Source organism: Camellia sinensis, chromosome 6 (genome assembly GCF_055761805.1).
Source record: "Camellia sinensis isolate YWXY chromosome 6, ASM5576180v1, whole genome shotgun sequence".
Lineage (NCBI taxonomy): Eukaryota > Viridiplantae > Streptophyta > Magnoliopsida > Ericales > Theaceae > Camellia > Camellia sinensis.
Window position 1 is genome coordinate 124983922 of NC_138966.1, and position 13730 is coordinate 124997651.

At 36.9% G+C, this 13730-nt stretch overlaps 1 protein-coding gene and 1 long non-coding RNA gene across 2 annotated transcripts in view; both read left to right on the top strand.

Annotated features, from left to right (window-relative positions):
• Window positions 1-13730, top strand: part of LOC114295474 (WAT1-related protein At5g64700-like) — a 33313-nt gene that overhangs the window by 11737 nt on the left and 7846 nt on the right. The gene's annotated exons all lie outside the window — the stretch shown is intronic.
• LOC145792863 (uncharacterized) lies at window positions 7253-13051 on the top strand. Its single transcript, XR_014332996.1, has 5 exons — window positions 7253-7542; window positions 7638-7741; window positions 9276-9332; window positions 11589-12001; window positions 12580-13051. It is a non-coding gene; the product is annotated as an uncharacterized LOC145792863 (long non-coding RNA).

Below are 13730 nucleotides of genomic sequence, written 5' to 3' on the forward strand. Positions count from 1 at the left end.
TTGTTCTTCAACCAAGATAAGAATCTAGGCTCAAGAAGGTTGACAGGTTTGACTAACACCTTTTGTTCTTTAGCCGAGATAAGGATCTAGACTCAAGAAGGTTGGCAGGTTTGACCAGCACTCAATTCTCTTCTTCAACCCAGATAAGGATCTAGGCTGAAGAAGGTTGGCAGGTTTAGCCAACACTTAGTTCTTTTCTTCAGCCCAGATAAGAATCTAGACTCAAAAAGGTTGGCAGATTTGACCAACACTCAGTTCTCTTCTTCAGCCTTATCTAGGCTGATGAAGGTTGGCAGGTTTAGCCAACACTCAGTTCTCTTCTTCAGCTCAAATAAGGATCTAGGCTCAAGAAGGTAGGCATGTTTAATCAAATATGTTTTGTTTTAACCGAGATAAGGATCAAGGTACACATATCGGTTACAAAAGTTTTGCAGGTTCCCAAAGTTGTTTTTCAGCCAGGATAAGTATCTCGACCAAACAAGGTGGGCATGAGAAGGCATGACTGAGCTAACTAGGTCAGCTGGGCATGCAACAAAACTAATACACTACAAAGAGAAAAAATGATGTGAACCGAACAAAAAGATATAAAAAGGAAAGTTTCTTTCATTCATTCGTAAATAAGTATAAGAGGAGGGGCTTGTAGCTCGGTTACATTTTCTTAAAGAGAAAAAGAGAAAGAAATCAGGCAAACAAGTCATCTAGTTCGGCGTCCAAATCGACTCGGACTTTGCCCATAGGAAGGCCAGTTCTAGCATCAGCACCCTGGTTGGGCTCGGTCATGGGCACTTCGTCAACTGCACTGCGCAAGACTTGGCTGTAGTCCATCGAAGTAGGAGATAAAGACTAGCGATCGAGCTGAGTGTTGGAAGGAGGGGCGTTAAGTGGAGTAAGGACCTCATCCTCCCCCTCCTGAAGGAATTTCTGTTGGACCGCATTAGCATAGTCCTTCATATATCCCCGTATGAAGTGGGAAGGGGGATTCAGGAAGATCTCAGAGTCATGCCCATGACCAAGCTGTTCAGCAGCAGCTTTCCAACCGCATTTAAAGAAAATATCCTTGGTGGCTTCACATTGTTGGACATAGGTCTCATCTCCTTCCTTGAAGCCTTGGTCCTCTGCGTCCTCCATCTTTTTCCTCATCTCCTCCAGCTCGGCATTCTTTTTCCTCTCTAACTTAGCCAGCTCTTGCAAGTAGCGATCTTTTTTCTCAGCCAAAGCTTTTTGTTTGTCAGCCTCTACCGTGCTGACCAGTTCGACTAGCCTTGCATTTTCAGATTCTAGCTCGGTCAGCTTGGTCTTAGCTTCTTTAAGTTCGATTGCCTTGGTGTCTACATCAGCCACGACTGACCGTGCCGTCTTCCGCAACTCAAGCATTCGTTTGTGAGCCACTTGTCTCTTTTACAGGGCCAGCACAACATTCAAAGAGGTTACAGGAAAACTGAGCATTAGGTCCATAATGGTATCAATTATTGAGTTATAGGGATTTCAGAGCTTACTAGTATCATAGACTTGGACACCGAGCGAATGGCCTTCAGCTCGGTCAAACCCTCATGCCGCTTCATGTCGGCGGGCAGGCAGACGCTCTTCGCTAAGTTGAAGGCTAGAAGGTGATCATTCTCAGCGCTAACAGAGTTAGAGGCTATTACTGCCCGACCTCTGAAAGACACGGTTGGTGTCCACATTGGAGTGGATGCAGGATTGGAAGGGCCAGGCCGGTTGCGACAAAGGGGCAGACTGGCCTCTGGCAGTTCGGTCTCCGGCGGCTCGTTGTCATCTTCGTCTGTTAGGCGCTGTAGTGCAAAACCAGTGCAGGGTCGTTTGTTTGGCCGAGATGACGAAGCTCGGGTAGTGGGGAGGGTCACCACAGCCTTGCGTGATTGACCGACTTGTGGTACCTCGATTTGAACCTCGGCAGTGGGAGTTATGGTTTGCTCGGTGATTAGGGCACCAACGACTCGTCGCTTGGCCATTTCTTGCTCTTCAGTCAGAGAAATGAGGTTGATTTGGGATAGGTTTGGGTCTGGTTCAAGTGATAGTTCGAGAAGAAAGTCAGTAACTTTAGTCTTTCTCTTTCCGTTATACCGATAGGTCAGCTTAAAGTTTAGTAGCTCGGCCCAATCACGGTGGGGTATCAAAGTGCGGCACGAAGGACGTCATGATTGGCGTAAGTATAAGGAGATTTAAACTGGTTTAAATCTACAGAAAAGAATGACAAGGAACGTAATGGGTTAACACGGTGGTTAATTGGAACAACAAAGAAAAATTGAACCGAAATGTTCTTACCAGTAGTCTCTTTATTCCAGTTTATATTATAGCCCAGTATCTAGGCTTCCTAATCTTCAAAATTGCTGGAAACCCAAAAGAAATTGTCATCATTTAAGTCTTTGTCCGATGTATTTTTTATAATTTTTTCTCGGCCTTTTTTTACTCTGAGGTATGCACCCAACCGTTGTCATTTTGGTCGAGCGAATACTGATGGAATAACTCGGGCAATCCGAGGTTGAGGCCGAGCCGGCAGTTTAGCTCGGTGATACCATTTATTATTCTATAAGTTTTTGTGGAGAGTTGGGTTGGACACAATCTTGTTAGCCTAAGAAACTCGCATGTAAGGGGCTGTACAGGGAACCGGAGCCCGGCTTCAACAATCAATATCACTGTGAATGGGATGAAGCTCGGTTTGCCCCAGGGTGTGGTATCTAGCTCGACTAAGGAGAGGTGGACGTCATCAGGGATATGGTAGTCTTTTCGAAATTCGGCCATGGCCCCAGACGAGTTTACCAGGAATCGATATTTACCCATTAAACTTAAAGGCTGTGTAAAAATGAGCACAGAAACCTAGCTCGACGTTGATGTGACTTTGGATGGCTCGGTTGAGCAATGGCGCCAAGGGGCAAAGTGCAAGGGTGTGCCTGGCCAACCTAGTCAAGTCTGCAAAGTGGAAATATAAAGTGTTATGCCTAGATGACTGGACCGAGCTAAGCAAAAAGGCAAAATAACATAACCCTAGATCGGCTACAAACTAGGTTACAGTCCATTCCCAGTTCGGCAGTAAAGCAGGACGGGCTCAAGGTTTTTAGCTCGGTTATTGAGCAAATAGGTTCCTAGTTCGGTCGAGTGCAAGCCTAAAAGTAGCAAACAGGTTCCTAGTTCGGTCGTAGTACAATTTTGGATCAAAGCTTGTGTTCTAGACTGATTCAAAATCCAGCTAGTATGTTCTTAGGTCTGAGCGTGTGGTTTTGTGTTTCTAGTATTTTCTTAAAATTTTGGTGGTCATAACACGCATACATGGAGCTAAAGTACTACATTTTAGAAAAAGAATAAAAAGGAGAAAGAGGCATAAGCAACTTACGGATTTAGAACGAGAAATCGAAATCCAATCAGCAAGAGTGCTAGTCAGAAAACAAGCGGAGCAGGTGCTATGGTTACTTGGGTTGAGACTGGAGGGGCAGATGTGGAAAATCAGGAGGCAAAGGAGAGAAGATGAACAGTAAGGATGTTTGATTCAAAAAATGGATTTCTGTATAGGCGCGAGAATGGGCGGGACTATTCAAATTTCAAGGTACAAAGACGGTTGTAGCAGGTGTACTTGACTAGTGGGGGCATGCCACGTGTCCAGAGGAATAAATAAACGTTTCAGATGTGCTTGAGTAGTGGAACAACGTGCAGAGCAACTGACAAGACATTTCTGGACCAAGCAAATTAGGAGCCCGATAATATTTGAGCTCGGTTGGAGGCTTGTACATCTAGCTTGGCTGGAAAAGAATAATCCCAATCATGCACTGCAGATACAATTAAGGGGCAATTGAGAGGGCAATTTATTTCTAAATAAGGCCGAGCTAAGGCCATCTATTGCATGGACCAAGCTAGGTTCACTCTTGGCCATTGGACCGTGCTGCGGGGCGTAAATAAGAGTGGATTGAGCTCGGTTGTGGACTGGATGGGTATTTGGCCCAAGGCTTGAATCGAGGTGGTTATATCAAAGCAGGACCAGGGTGCGATGGTGCGAGCTTCCGGAAGTTGTTATCTCGGTCAAGGACTGCTAGTTCTGTCTGGCATGGGGCAAGGAGTTCCTAGCTCGGTTGAGCTATTACCGAGCCGAAGTAAAGAGACTTGTGCCATCTCACTTGGCTTACAGTGGGGAGGGTGTTATAGGATGGGCATTATCTTTTAGGAATGTGATTCCTAGGAGGACTCTACATTGGAGAATTAGAGTCCTATTAGGATTGTACCAGGTGGAATCTACGAAAGCTCATGACAAGACCTATGTAAAGGTATCACAATTCTGACTCTCAAATACCCAGAGCTTTTGTGTCTATTGTCTATTTGCTGACTTAGGCATCGGAGAGGTTTTCAGCACACACCCGCTGGCTAACTCATGTTTGTGTTTTCAGGCATTAAAGCGACGACGTTTGGAGAAGTACAAACTCGATCAAGAAGATTATACGAAAAGATTATTTCGTACTCGTACAATTATTAAAATTCTTACTTCCTATGTAATTTCTTACATGATATAGTAAATTTTATTAACTTTTAAATATACATATACACAACTTTTATTACATAAATACACATACAAATATAAAAAAAGAGGTAAAATAAATCATGTGATAAATATCATTTCTCTCATCTTATAAAGTAGGAGTATGTATGGTGGAATTTGGGTGCTGCGGTAGTCTTCTTCTCTATCAACCAAAGACTAAGAGAGTGTGAATTGTCACGAACATGAAGATGAAGAGTAGTAATTCAATATTGGGGTGGTCTTATTTGATGATGTTGATGAAGAACAATTTTCCTTGTATATGCATGGTGATGTGCAATATTGTATATGCAGCGATGGTCTTGTTCTCAAAAGCTGTAATTTCTAATACTGTGTTTGGTTGGGAGATTTGGAAAATGATTTGAAAAGGGAAAGGAAAAAGGTAAGTGAAACTATGTAAAATTTAAGTATATTTTATTCACATTTCATCTATCATTTCCATTTTTATTTTTAAATCCCTCCTCAAATCCTCCAACCAAACACAATATAAAGGAATGAACCGTTATATCTTTGGTGCTTGTCGTCAAGCTTTTGGCACTCTTGCCTTGGCCCCTTTTGCTTTCTACCTTGAAAGGTCAGGTTTTATTTATATATTTATTTATATTTTATTTTTTCGTGTGTGTTTTGCTCACGATGGTGTTCAAAGTTTAAACAGAGTATATTTTTCATCCCACATATAGCAAGCGAATACGGAGTCTTTGTCCTGAAACACCTTCAAAAGGAACGCATTACCAAATTTTTTACTATTGCTCCACTCTTAAAATTCAAGTTTGTGATTTTGAGAGAGATTTTTTTTTCTCCGCTTTGTTTACGAGGGTGTCCAAAAGTTTCACCCGTATATGTAATTTTTCATTCCATATATAGCAAGTGATTACTAGGCCTATGTCCTCGTAGCATCAAAAGGAACGAGGGAAGAAGTTTCTTTACTATTGGTCCACTCTTAAAATTCAAATCCGTGACTTTGATAAGTTTTTTTTTTTTTTAATTTTTTGCCCGCTTCTCACAATGTTGTCTAGAGTTTCACCTGAGTTTATGTAATTTTCCATCCCACATATATAGCTGGTGATCACCGGGCCTTTATCTTAAATAACCTTAGGGTATGTTTCGACGGACTAAATAAGAGAGGATTGGAATCTATGGAATTGTAATCTTGGGATTCATAGTCTTGGAACTATTTGGTTGGATATAATATGTATCTTATATTTGTTTAATTATGTGATTAGATGTCAGGAAATGACAATTTGGTTAGATATGATATGAATTCTATATTTGTTTAGGATATTATGAAAAATGATAAATGCTCAAATGACTATTTTACCCTTTTCAATTATTTATCAAGTAATAGCAATATTAAACACATCTTTAATATTTTAATTATTTTAAGCTAGATTAAATACAAATTTATTTTATTTTATTTTTACACAATTAAATAAATTTATTTTTTAAAAATTTAATAAATTAAATATCAATAAAAATATATGTTATTTTTTAATTAAAATTTTAAATAAATTTATTTAAAAAAAATAATAATGAAATAATGAAATTAAATAAAACATCAATTAAAATTTAAATAATGAAATTAAATAAAATATAAACAAAATTTTAAAATAAAGCATCAATAAAATATCTATAAAAAATTATTTAAAAGATTAAATAAATAAAACATCAATAAAAACTAAATCAAATTATTTTATTTTTAAATTGAGACATTTAAATTTTATTAAATTTTACTAAATATAATACATAATTAAATAATAGATGGTCAAATTTGTCTTTTCACCACGTAATCTTATATCCCCCTTATCCCCCCATTTGTGTGCCCCCTTCCCCCCGGGAAACAATAATCCAACACATTTGGGACTAATAGTTTGGAGAAACTATTAGTCCGAAGCAAAATTGGAAAATCAAACAACGAATTTAAATCCTATCCCACCTTCCAATCATTCCAAACAAACAACACACTACAAGAAATTGCACTTTTGGCAACGACTTTTGGCGACGACGTCAATTTTTCATAGCCAAAAGTATATTTTTGGCGACACAGTGATGAATTTCGTTGGTAAAAGTAGATCTTTACCGGCGCAATTTACTATCGTCGCTAAAAAAGCATAACATTCTTTAAGCGCCAAAATTATTTGTTGGCACCAAAATTTCAAAAGTTTTAGCTACGAGGCTTATTTTTTACCAACACAATAAGCATTGCTATTAGTGTGCTTACTTTTGGCGACGATAAGTTGGTGTGGGTAAAGAGTTAAACATTTAGCGACGATAACACTGTTCGTCGGTAAAAGTTTTACTAGTGAAACAGGTGATTTGTTTATTTGTGTTTTTATTATAATTTTTGAAAGAGTTTTAAATATTTTAGTTATTGAATTGTAAAATCAAAGTGATCATTGAATTAGATCACAAAATGAACCCATCAAGGCCAAACATACTCTTAAATTGAGATGGCTAATTTGAGTTAATTTAAACTTTTCTAAAGAATGTGGTTAGATTATCAATTTTAATATGTTTGGTTTTATTTTCAGATTCTTTTCATTGTGGTTTTATGTTTAGTTTTATTTTCATAAATAGTTTAATTTTTTTTTCCTAAAAAACTATTAAAAAAAAAATTAGGTGAAAAAATAAAAAATATACTTATTATTTTTATATAATTTTATCTTTTAGGTCATACACTACAATAAAATTGATTTTTTCACCAAACCACGTCGACGACCTACACGACGCTGATAGTGGGTTCTAATCATAAGTAACATAGAAGAAACAGAGGGAGAAGAAAGACAGTGAATTGGTTGGAAGGGGAAAGGGTTCTTCAAACCCTTGTTCTTCAAAGTTCTACTATCAATTGAATCGGTGGAGATTGAGAGGCAAACACGGTAGTCTCGAAGCCCTTTGGAGGTTCTTCAAAGCCATATGCTGTGTCGACGTACACAAAACAAAGAGAGGATCTTGCTGTGAGAGGCAAATGGTACTCTCATCTTTTCAGCGGCAAGACTAATTCGACGGTAAGGCACTCTTCTCATCTCTTCTCTCTTCTCTTCCTTGTTCCTAAAACCCTTGTTACGGCTCTCTCTCGCTCTCACTCTCGCATTCGGTGTAGTTGGCTGTGTGATTAGAGTGGCTGTGGGTAATTTCACTCTACCTAAAACCCTAATCCAACAAAGAAAGAGAAAAGAATTTGAAGAACAATCAGAAAATCTGAAGGTATTCCTCTCTCAATTGATTATTTTTGAAACCCTCCCTCTCCTAAAACCCTATTTTCTCTCTCTGAAATCGTCCCTCTTGTAAAATCCTCTTCTCTCTAACTTTTCCCCTATTTTCTCTGTGTTTGGTTCTCTCAGAATTCTGATTCCAATCTTTCATGGCTCTTACAGATTTGGTATTTTTACATTTGCTAAAATTTTATTTTATTTTGTTTTTTTATATATTTTAGTTGACAAGTAATGAAATAATCGATGAATATTCTCAGGCATTGGGCTTTTTACATTGATTAGTGTAGTAATTTTTTTTTTTTTGGGGGGGGGGGGGGGGGAAAGAACTCATTCATCATTCTGAAGCTTCAACTATGAAAATTATGATTGTCCACCAATATAACCCAATTTCTTGACAACCTCACTTATAACACGTGCACAGCCATTGCGTTGGCTGTATCATCACAAATGGACTTGGAAGGAAATTTTTTTTATGAACATCAAAATTTGTAGTGGTGGACCAAAGCTTTCCCACCAACATGTCAATGCCATGAAAACAAAATTAACAAAAGAGTTGTAACTGAAATAATCAAACATTCAGTGCCCCCATTTGAAGATGACCAGCAATCAATGCATTCCATTTTTTCTGAAAATTGAGGCCACTATATTAATGGCCTACACTTGATACATAGTGTCCTTTAGACTCTTGTTCACACTTGAAAACAGACCCCTAATGTTCTACAGAAGCATGCAGTTTAAATTTTATTTTTAATATGCTTTTACCACTTCGTATGTTCTCGAATCTCAAGTTCTCCCTTTGGCAAGATTATGAATCCATTCTGAAATATTTTAAATACATATCAGGTTGATCATTAAAGCAGTCTATTAACAATATTCTAGCGAAAATCAAAATGCTGATAATTTAATTCAGTGTAGCCCTTGCTATAACCAAATGAATAATTTTGTTCTTGTTGAAAGTGTCATCAATAGCTTGCAGCCAAATGTATAAGTTTCAAACAACCAAGAAAAGTGTATAAATATTCTACGTAGGTTGATATTATCTATTGTTTTGATTGATTTTGATCAAATGGTTAGATTTTTATAATAACACAAATTGTTACAACTGACAAATGATTACACAGTTTTGTCAATTCTCAAAGCCAGTTTGAATAATAGGGTCTGGGGAACATCATTAATGATTTCACTTATTTAATGGTTTTGGTTTGGTTTAGGAATCTTTTTTCTGGGAACGAAATCAGTTTTATCCTTCATATTCTATCATCAAGAGCTTCACTACTATGCACCATTCTCTCTTTTGTAAAATTTTTTGGTGAAATTCTGGAACTTCTGTCGTTTGGAGGTTCTTGAATGTTGTTTAAAGTTTTTCAGAGTTACATATTGATTAATGTGTCAATTGTGGCTTAGTTGATGTCAATGTGACTCGATTTTTTGCTTTGTCATCTTCTGTTTATTATTCTGATCCCTTGAAGTCATTTTGAGACCATGTTTTTCCATTTCACATATTTTATGTACATTTGTTTATTTAGGAATTCATGGGAAGAAATCTCCTCGCTTTGAATGTCATGTGGAAGTACATGGAGCAGGTGAGCAAATTTTTGTCCAGAAACTTCTGGTTATAGATGAAGTGTTCGATTTATATAAAATTTCCGAAATATGCTGAATATGATGAACATTTTGATGAAAAATTGTAAGCTTCATATCACTGTTATGCTGTAGTCAGTGATCTATTTTCTCATGGTACAAGATATTTTAATTTGGATCAAATGACCGTTATCCATCTGTTAATTATTATAGTTCTTTTTCTCTTAGAGCAGTATTGAATTGAATTTAAATTATTGCTATCTTCATTATTTTTTTTTTTTGATGTAGGACAACATGATTGATGGGATTTTAGGCCTGTAGGGTTTTAGGGTTTATAACGGATGTAACAAAGGAATTAGGATTTTGAAGTCTAAAGAAGCAAGGTAAATTTTAGGGCTGTTCTGGGTTCTGTTAACAGTATCCTGGCTAGTTTTAGATTATTTAGGTTTGTTAAATGAAGTTTGGATCTTGGTAGAGGCATAATAAGGTTTGGTTATGGCTCTTAATGACTTGAAAGAGTAAAAAAATTAGAATAAAAAAAAAAAGGGAAGAAGAAACTCTATATAATCCTTTAGGCATTGCATGTACTACTAAATTTCATCACACAATACCAAAGAGCTACAGTAGTCACTGGAAGTGATTTAAAGCTTATTCAATACTGAATTGGAGGCATTATGTGTGACACTCATGACGCAAACTGCACCGTCATCGGATAAGGGATTTGACCAGTAGATAGCCATGAGCTACCAAAGGCCTACTTATATCAAGTGAAATATGCATTTGGAAATATATGATTCATTTGAAAATTTCTCTTTAGCGAAAGCATGCTGTAATAGAACCTGCGTAATCCTAGTGATACCATAAACCCATTAGAGCATGTGCTTATGTCAGAATATCATTCATGTGCTATTTACAAAGTGGGTGTACATTTTGTACATAATTGGCCATAATTCAAAGACATCAATACATATGACCTGATAATCAATTTCAAGGACCAACCGAAAGCATGTTGGAATAAAACTTGTGTAATCGTAGTGGTACCATAAACCCATCAGAGCAAATGCTTAAATGTCGTTTATATGCTGTGTACAAAATGGGTGTAGATTTTGTACATAAGTGGCCATAATTCAAAGACCTCAATACATATGACATGATCAATTTGAAGGACCCATTGGCCATACATATATACATCATAGCATGCACAATGTCTTCCCTCTTGGTTTCTACTTTCTAGATCAATGAAATGATCTCCTTAGCTTTGTACATAAATACATATAAACGCTTGACATCTTTTCTGAACTCCCATCACCTGAAAACTTTTAAGATGGAATGGTGTGAGCCAATGCTCAACGATAATAGCATACCAAGTGCACAAAAGAATCTACATGGATATCATCATATACATGTACCAAAACAGAGCTCGTTTATAAATCAAAGTTTATATATAAAATAGACTTCATATTCTGAACTAGAGTCTTTAGAGATTTTATAAAGATACATATAATGTTCTTTGCCAGCGGAAAACTGTATGATCGTGTATCATATAGTTAAACAAAAAGTCATATGATGACCTCCTAGAATCCCTATAATGATGTAATGATATGAGGCCATCACAGCAGAACTAATACAGAGGGATATCCAAGCCAGCAACCAAAACCAAAACATATAAGCCACTTTTTTGCAGCAAGGGTTAGATATCTCAGTTTTTCTTTGAATACATTGAATTTGGCACAATAGAGGAAATTGATTCCTTTTTCCTTAGGTTTTTGTGAGTGCCCAGTTTGCTAGGATTTGCTTGAGAAGTATGTAGTTTACAATATATTGATGTGGTTTGTTTTCTGCACTTAAATCGTGTCATTTTAAGCCTACTATAGCAATGCTTATACTAATTCTCTCTTTCTATGTGTCTCTCTCATTTCTTTTGGTCTCTTATTGGGTTTTTCGAGTAAGTGAATGCATTAGGGGGACCATTTCAAAACCTTCAATTTCTTGAAATCCTAGTTTTCTCATATTGAAAACATTTTTGTTATCATCTTCTTCTTTTCTGCTTTCCATCATACAGTTTTTTTGAAAAGTATTGCATTAACCATGCACATTTCATTTTATTAGAATCTCACAAGGAAAAGGGGAAAACTGAAATGAGGGGTAAATTCAATGAATAAGAAGGAAGAAATGGTAAAAAATGATGTCAATGCAACAATTTCATTGCTGTCGTTGTCAACCCAAAATAAATTTGTAACCAACTCGTATTGGTGCAGGCAATCAGAGGCAATAAACACTGGGGGACTACCATATTCACCATGATCATCACCAGGACTGCAGCAGTATTGACATCATCTTTGCCTACCTGAATCCCACTGAACATCATGTACATTTTTGTTGGAAACAAATATATCACAATGACCCTTATTCATACTGTTGCCTTTGTCAGCAATGACCACCACGATCTGATGTCAGAAATGACCATTCTGCTTGAATCTTACTGAATAGTTCTAGTACCTTCAAAAAGTGTCCTTTGGTTGTGTTGAGGGGACTATAAGGAAGATCGGTCTCACTCTCTCTCTCTTGCATGGGTGTGGAGGCATGTCTGCTCGCATTAGCACTCAAAGAGATGACAGATAGGCTGAGATGTAGCTCATTGTGGGTGCCACTTTTTACTAGCTGATCACCAGTATGGTTGCCTCTTACCTATAGTTTTTAAGTTTATGTTTCTTAGTGAATGCAATCGTTTTATTTGTTTTCTTCTTGTTGCCAAATTATTGAATGATGTGAACTTGTTAATGATTAGTAGTTTTGTATTGTAATATCATCATATTGTTGTCTGACTACAGAGAATCTGAAACCTCTATACATATCGCAGAGATAATGCATATGCCTTCCATATCAGAAATCATTGAAATAGACCTTATCTGAATATTAGTAGAGAATCTGAAATTAGTTTGCCTTGTGTAAATTATTGCCATTGTTGCAAGTGAATGATTTGTAACTTGGACAACATTTTTTTTCACTGGAGTGTAGAATGCATTTGATCTACTACGACTGATTGTTTTAGTATAGTTGGAAATTGAAGGTTTTTATTTTATTTTATTTTTTACAGGATGATGGTAAAAGCTTTATGTTTTGGCCAGTACTTACACTTGCATATCTATTAATACACACACACACACACACACACACACACAAAGACTGCTTCCAGATTAATAAAAAAGCTAATGGACTTTGTTTTAAACTTGTCATTGATCAATACAGATTGCTACCAGATCCTCCTTTTTGCTGGTGGCTGATGGCTGACGGCTGTTGCTTGTTAGTTTGCTGCATCTGCTGGTCTACTGCTGCCCTCGTGGCTGATGCTTGCTGGGCGACGGCTGTTGCTGTTGCAATGTTACTGTGAGGCGGCTGCTACTAGATGTTGATCTGCTGGATAAGTTTATGGGTGATTTTCATGTCGTTTTGCCTGTCTTTGTTAGTTTCATGTTTTCATTTTGTTATCTGTTGTTTATAACGTGGGTTCACAATTTGGATGTATTTGGGTATTTTAGTGACTTTACACTTTTAGGTTTTATACATTGCTTCTAAAAGCAGTATCAGTAGTGTTTTTTTTGCTTGCACATCAACTTTAGGTGATTTCATATCAATGTTATTAGTTTGTAATAGTGGTGCCTGAGGGATGCCTCTTGTAAATCTGTAAATCTTATAAAAATATATAAATTATTTTCAATTATGTTTGTTTGTAAATGTGTCGCCAAAAGTTTATTTTTGTCCACTCATATTGTGTTGCTAGAAGTGTATTTTTTGCCAATGTCAATTTGTCGTTGTCAAAAGTAAACCTTTATCGACAAACAAATCGTCGGCAAATGGCAATATTTACCGACGTAAATGTGTTGCCAAAAGTGTATATTTTGCCAATGCTAATTTGTCGTTGCCAAAAGTGAAGTTTTATCGACAAACAAATCGTAGGCAAATGACAACATTTACCGACGTAAATGTGTCGCCAAAAGTTTACTTTTGCCGACGCATATTTTGTCGCTAAAAGTATATTTTTTGCCCATGCAAATTTGTGTCGCGAAAAGTGCCACACAATCATCATATTTGAATGACTTTTACCGACGCAAGGTAAATTGCCGACGATGGAGGAAGGCTTTTATCGACGACTATGTTCGTCGCTAAAGGCATTACTTTTACCAACGCAATGATAATTTCGTCGGCAAAAACTTTTGCCGACTCACTTTTGCCTACGGGTTGCCAACGTAGCTTTGTGTGTCGGCAAAACTCTTTGCCGACGAATTTTCCCTTTTAGCAACATATTTTGTTGCGTCGCAAAAAATGTAATTTCTTGTAGTGACACCTTAATGACATAAAGGGAAAATGTGGATGAGATGTAAATAAAACATACTAATATT